The sequence below is a fragment of the Antrostomus carolinensis genome, unplaced genomic scaffold (assembly GCF_000700745.2).
Source record: "Antrostomus carolinensis isolate BGI_N321 unplaced genomic scaffold, ASM70074v2 scaffold2787, whole genome shotgun sequence".
NCBI classification, from domain to species: Eukaryota; Metazoa; Chordata; class Aves; order Caprimulgiformes; family Caprimulgidae; genus Antrostomus; species Antrostomus carolinensis.
In genome coordinates, this window is record NW_010329292.1 from 100,974 (window position 1) to 108,585 (window position 7,612).

Sequence of the window (7,612 nt, forward strand, 5' to 3'; positions counted from 1 at the left end):
CCCACTCCCATTTCCTAGGAGGCTCTGAGCTGGAGGCCTTTAGGAACAGGGGAGTTCTGTAAGGTTGCTCAGTTTTTACAGATGATCTATAGTATCTCTTCATTTTCAACTCTGAGCACATATTTTTTTCTCTCTGGAACACACCCCCAGCATCTTAAACTCTACTTCAAAATCAGATACATCTCATTTATTTGAAGTGTCACAGTTGTTCTCATCTGCCATGTTAATAACAAAGTTTTATTTCCCCTTTAAGTGGGAGCAATTTGAAATATATAAGAATGATTTTATAGCATGACTTTATCATCACCTATTCTAATGTTTCAAATCAAGTCATCCACCATGATGCATTCTGGCCATTTTGCAAATTAGACATTTTGAATGCATTGTGCACTCAAGGAACTATTTCATGTGTCCAGTGCATAGACTGCACCAGTTTTGTACATGGATGTGCATGTCTGAAAGTAACAAATTGATATCTACGTGATGGGAAAATCTCTGAACTTTCAAGAAGTTGCCCTTTCACAATGGGGTAGAGAAGAGAACACAGAAAATTCTACATTTGTGCTATGTTCTCCTGTTGACTTTGTAACGCCATTAATCCCTGGACTGGAACTTGCTAACTTTTGAAGATTTAATTAGTTAAGCTTAGTATCTAGTTATCCTAACTTTCTAAGAAAAAGAAGGCTGTCTAAGGAAAACAGTCTTTCAGTTTGAAATCCAGGGGAAAAAACTTGTACTAAACCACAAGGCTCTCATAAATGATAAATTTGACCCTGGAATCACTGTTACAAAATCACCATGGATGGACATCTCCCAGTTCCCAGACATAATTTTTAGTCCTTCAGTCCTAAACATTTTTTTCTGTATTTCAGTGGTCTTTAAAAAACCACCAACAAACCAAAAGCCTCCTACCAGAGATACTCTTAACTAACACCAGGTTTTTAAGTCCAGAATCCTCAACCTAGATAGTAAGAAAGGCAAGCTGCAAATCCAATACTTGCACTAAGATATCAATTTTAAATTTCCACAACTTTATAACTGATAAAATGCTTTTCCTTAAGCTGAATAATTTTTCTAGCCTCCTCGGTAAGGAGATGGAATTGAAGTCATGCTAAAAAAAAAAAGTTGATATATTAGACATAGGAAGTAGAGATTTTTGCCTTTATGTTTTTGAATCATCTTTAAAAAGTAGAGTAGATAAAAAACAAATGATCACAATATTTTTTTTCAATAGAAAGTGTAGATTTTCACAAAATCTGAAAGTTCCACAGAAGAACTTTAATTTTGCCAGAGCTGTTCAGTTTTCCACTGGGGAAAAACTAAATAAAAAGTTTTCCTTTTAAGTTGACTGAAATGTAAACTTTTAAGTCACTTTTCCAAATAAATATACAAGTAAATAAATCAGAATCCATCCTCTAAAGATTTTCTTCAGCCTGATGTCTTCTCAGACATGAAAGAGAAATATTCACCAGAGGGCAGAGATTAGCAAGGAGCTCCACAAAGAGGACTCCAACCAACAGTCCACACCTTCAGCAAAAACATGGGCTAAGAAAAACCATGGAAAATTTCAACCCAAAAGGAATGAGTTTGAGAAAGATACGCGCACAAGTGAAGGAGGACAGGCAGGAATAGCAGTTGGAGCTCAACCTCCATTCCAGCAGCTCTTGCCAACGATTGCGAGCGCTAATAAGTAACAGTCCCTCTGTGCATGCCACGTGCAGCCAAGGCGAGATAGACACATTCGTTTCTGCTGTTAAACAGCCCAGAGTAGACACTGACTGCGGTCGCATGAGTGGACATCCACACCAGCATCCTTGCATCCAGGGGCAACATCCCTTGGGATGCAATACATTAAGGGCAATGTCCTACTTTGCTGAGCTTCCATTTATTGGTTCCTGCAGCTGCTGGTGGCTCAGGAGTCTTGCAAGCACCAGAGCTGGGCTTGGGTACCATCATCTCATGCACATCTCCAGCACAGACTCAGGTCCTCCTGCATGTCCTTGGGGATGGGGGCATTGCAGCATTGCCATGACTTCCAGATGACTGGCAGGGAGGGGGTCTGGGGGTAATGGCACCGATTGCCAGTCCTTTTTTACCTCTCCACCTGCCAGGACTGGTTCTGGCCTACCAGGAGTTCTCCTGTTGCAGAAGGAAGATATTGCTTTGGTGGGGAGGAAGGGTTTCATGGAGCCTTTCCTCTACATTCCCAGTCTTCCTTGAGGAGTTGGCACTGCTGAGATCCAAGCGCAACCAGAGGCAACTGCAACCTGAGTCCTGTCCGAGCCCAGGAGCCCCACACAGCTTCTCCCCACACACATCTCTCTATGCTCCCTACTCAGAGCAGGACAGCTGTCCCCAGAAGGCAGCTCTCAGGACAATTTTCAAACAATCCAATATAAATGGAGTTTGCAAACCTATTTCTTCACAATTTCTTCCTGCCCTGAAGCACCTTTTCCCTCTGTTCACCCTGCTGGGGCTCAGCAAAATGGGGGCTGTTTTCTTTTTCTCTGGAAAATGAAAAGAAAAACAACAACAACAAAAAAATCACTGTTGCCAACTCCTGAAATTTTAGTCCCACAGTACTTGATGTTTTTCTTTATCCCCTTCTCCAGCTTCTTGCTCCAATGTATTATGCAAAAATCTCAGATTTCATTTTAAAAAGAGAAGAAAAAGGAACAAGCAGTTCATGGGCCTCCAGGTTCTAGAAAAAAGCTGAGAAACTCTAGCTCAGCACACTCTGAAGTACCCTCCAAACAAGAACTCAAGCATGGGAGGACCAATATTTATAACTTTTTTTTTTTTCCCAAGGAGATGGTTAATAAAACCCCTTATGACCTGAAGGACCCAACTGATTTTTGAGCTGTTGGTGGGTTATATGAAGGGTCAACTAATTTCATAGGTATCACCAATGGCTTGCATTGGCCAGATTTCAGCTCCTAGTGTAGTGACATGAAGATGAGGAAACCATGGCGTTTCCCTGGAACACTGTGGGATTGGAGCCACACACTGCTCTGCTCACTCACCCCAGTGCAGGACCATGAATGGTTTGGCCATGCCCTCAGCCACAGTGCTAAGAAAAGTTCAAGGACAATGACAAACTGCTTGATCTCTCCATCTCCTGAGCTCATGCCCACCACCTCCCACAGCCTGGTCAGGGCTTCTTCCTAGGTCTGTGAGATGTCTGGTGCAGGTAGTCCCAGGCTGGAGCTGGGCAGGGACCCCCCACCAGAGATCTCATGGGTGCCTTGTTGAGACAAAAAGGCCAAGGGCTGACATTTCTAATCAGGGCACCAGGACAGATCTACCTTGCTGCATCAGTGCCTGAAGGGAATATCATCACAGCCCCATGCACCATGGGATGCCCCCCACCACAGGCCTTTGCCAGAGTCGTCCCTCCTGGGAAAGGCTCTGTGTGTAACTGCAGTACCTGATGTCAGGTCTGGCCAATTGTCCATCGCTGTTAGGAGCAAGGCTGACTTTTTACACCACACCTCAGCTGTCAGGAAGCAAAGGGGCATAAACCTCAGCTGGAAGGTAAGATGGGTTGCAGCTCAGTGGGGTTTCAAATTCCCTCAAAGAGATGATCCCACGGGGTGCGTCCTTACAGGAAAATGAGTGCCCATGTGAGCCATGGGCTTTTCTGGGTAAAACAGAAGATCTGAGGAGGTTAAAACACTGTGTCTAGATACGGACAGTGAACCAAATAATGCTCAGAGGTGTGGGCTGCCTTCTCAGGCACCCCATCATGTGCTGGGGGATTGTTCACCAACTCCAAGGATGGGCCTCTCTGTGCTTACTTGGTCTTTCCTTTGCAATTTTAAGAAATGTGCCAAGAAAGGCCACTTCATCCCTGTCTCAGGAACCTGTTTCAGAGAGAGGAGACACACCCAGACAAGGAGAATAACCGGACTGCCTGGAGATTTTACTTTTCTTCTGTCTTGTTTTAGCTTTTTTTTTAATTTTTTTTTTTTTTTTTAAATCTAAAACACAAGTCATCCAACCTGAAATTTTGTGGCTGCTGTTTATGTATGGAAAATATTTAACAGTTCAAGTCAGAAAGCCCAAAATTCAGAAACTTAAGGGCAATCCAAAACTCCTAGGGTCTTCAAAATCAGACTAAAAATACCATGAGAACAGGCTCCCTTGGACCAGATACTAATTTTCTGCAGCAGTGTGAAGGAATTAAAACTGTCCTAAAGCACCAGCTGGGAACTGCCCTGATATTTTCATGTCATCTGCTCCCTGGTCCTCTTGTGTAGGCCATGCAGGGGTGGGCTGGAGGCTTTCAAGGCCCTTCTGTAATCCAGCAAACCTTGGCTGGTAGAACCAGCCCCAGAAGAGATTCCAGCTGGCTTAAGTTAGAGCAGCCACGGGGCTGCTCTAACTTAAACCACCTGCCAGTTCAGTCCTGGGCCAGCTTTAGGATCTGGGAGGTATAAATGTGGCCAAAAGCCAACTTTGCCTGCTCTCTTCCTCATCTGTCCCAATAGGAGTTAGAGGTCCAAGCTCCATTTAGAGATGTCTCTAGAGTAAGGCTTCAGAGGGACGCCTTTGAGTTCCTGGTTACATTTAAAATGCAAGAATGGGGATGCCATCATAAAGCCCCATCTTCCTTCCTTACCTTCTCTCATCACAGTGCTTGCAATCACAATATTGAAGGTCAAGCATGAGGATATGTGCAAGGACAGGTTATTTCCTGGAACAGCTGATGCTTTCTGCCCTCATTTGACTTCCCAGGCAGCCTCTCCCCTGCAGCTTTGGTGTTTCCACTCCTGAGGGAACCAAATGATATAGACCTGACAAAAGAGGTTTTTCTCCCTCTTTTTAAAGAATGGAAAATAAGAAAGTAAATTAAAAACAAACAAAAAAATCTTTCCCCAAACATTTCCAGAACTACTGATTCTGGTTTGAGCTTTGGCCATAAGATCACAATGGATTTAAACAGCCCTGATTCACCCATACAGAGACACACATAATCATGTGCAATGGTAGGAATTACCCTGATAATACAGCCTGAATTGTCCTGCCCCTGCCCTTCCTCCTTGCCTTTTGCCCTGCAGCTAGCAAAGATAATGAGTAACAGTGATATTAAACAGGGATTTGGGTTTTTTACCTTTTTTTTTTTTTTCTCCCAGAAAGTGGATAACACACTACAGTAGATAGAAAAATCCATCTGACTTTAACAGTAACATTTATTAAGAGCAGTGAAAAGGTCAGCGCGGAGCTCCCAGCGTATGAGCTAAACTCCTTTTCCCAGCCTTGAATGCGACAAGAAAGCAGATCCTTTAAGATGCAACTATCTTAAGCTCTCCTCCGATGGTTAAACTCTTAGTAATTCTAGGTTTTGGAGACAAACGTCAAAGCAGAGGGCTCTTCCCTTCATTATTCAAGTAAAGGCCCCATCAATATTATCTGTAATAAGAATCTGCTGTTGACATGGCTCACCCCGCAGTTCCTGTTCCAGGCAGTAGTCCCTGTCAATAGGATTAAAGTGGAGGAATGCCTTTGACAAGTCCACCAGCCGCTGATTCATTGCTGCCATCAGGCTGCAGGCCAGGAAAGGCACCAGGCACCATTAGCTAGTCCTGCCATGGCCAACGTGGGGCAACTAGCCCCAAAGCTTTGATTTCTGGTGCCGTGAGGGGACCTCCTTGGAGATGCAGGAGGAAATGGAGAGAGGAAAAGTCTGCGAGTGGTTTGCACCACTCATATCCTACCACATTGCTTTTGGCTGAGTAACAGGCACATCAGCTGATGGGAAGTTTTGATGTGATTTGATGAGTGATGCCAAACTGAGTGGCACAGGGCAGCCACCCACCATGCATGGGATGGTAGGGAGTGTTCCTCAGCCTCTGCCACCATTACCTCCGCATCAGCCTGGGAGAGCACATTACATATTGAGATGGAAGAGGAACTCACTGCCCTCACACCAGAGCCGCTCTCAGTGCTGAGCAGCTCAAGCCAAGAGCAACGATGCCCGAGTGGGGCAGCAATGGCAGCTGCCAGACCCAAGAAACAATGGTACTGGGAACCCACAGCGAGAGGCACAAGCAGACAACTCCAACTCAGCTTCCCCCTGGAACCTGACCACACTTCATCAGCCACGAGGATGCAAGGATGTGCTCAAGGGACCGGTAGTTACACCATAGTCAAAATGAAACAGTGCAGGTAAAAGCTCTGGAAGGAAAGCTCTGGGCATCAAGAGCTGCAGCTCGCTGGTGCACAGTTGGGCACATCCAGTCCTGGACAATACTGACTCAGATTTTCCTTCTCCTTTGCCTCCCTGTTTAATCACATAGAATTGCCTAGATTAGAGAAGACTTTTAAGATCATTGAGTCCAATCATTAACCTAATAGTGACAGGTCCTTGACTAAATCATGTCCCTAAACCCTATGTCTACATCACTTTTAAATACCTTCAAAGATGGAGACTCCACCACTGCCCTGGGCAACCCCTTCCAATGCCCGAGAACCCTTTCAGTAAAGAAATTCTTCTTCATACCCAATCTAAACTTCCCTTGGCACAACTTGAGGCCATTTCCTCTTGTCCTGTCACTTGTTACTTGGTTGAGCAGACTGACAGCAGCTCTGGATACAAAGGCTCTGTCACTACCCACAGGCTTGGATGGCCCCAGGTTTGCAAAGGGACCGTGCAGCCCCTCAGCACTGCTTTCAGCCCCTTTGGAGCCCACTGGGTCTGACGCTGGCTAAAAACCAGCATCGAACCACAAAAGCAAGGGAAAAAAGTTAGTTGCCAGGGAAAATCCAAGCCTCCTAACCTTCTACCTCTCAACTCTTCAAGTGGAGCATGCAGGACATGTGCATACACACATGCACATTAACACCCTCATCTTTTCCAGTGACTAAGCCCCTGTCTAATTCGTTCTGTTCCTGTCCCCTCAGGTGCTGAGGCCAGGTCAGGAAGCAGGCAGGCTAGAGTAAATAGATTAGCTCTTTTTAAAATAAAACCTCTATTATTATCCTTAGGAAAAAAAATAACAACCCTCATTTTCAGGAATTGTTACATTTAATTAGTCTGCAGGTTCCACTGGGCTCTACAAATGGAGCCAAGAAAGCACGAATGTCAAAATATTCTGCACACAAGATGAAAAGCCCTGAGCTGGGCAATCGGGTGAAAGGGAACCCTGTCAGGCTGCCTGTCAACTCCACTGCAGATTTTTCAAACCTAATTAAAATGATCTTTAATTTTTTTTTCTTCTGTTTTTAAAGAAACACATTTTTCATCTTTTTTTTTTTTTTTTTCCCCCTTTAGTTTTTAATCAGCCTGATTTCCTGCATTGAGCCAGCCAGGAGGAAAGTGAAAGGGAGACCCGCACAGGCATCCAGGGGTGGAAAACAGAAGGACGGGTGGCTATTCAGGCAGCAAAGCCTTTGCTGCAGCTCACCACACACCCGCTGTTTACTCACATGTGAGATCAGCCCTAACAGGAAGAACAAGGTACCAAATTCTGTCCCTGCCTGTTTCCTGCCACCTTCGAGGGGAATGGGACCTTTCGGGCTCTTTGTAAATAAACAGGAGTGCATCAAAGGGACACCTGACCGCTGCACCCATTTTCAGCAAAACTAGAACAACTCACAGGCACTTGAATTT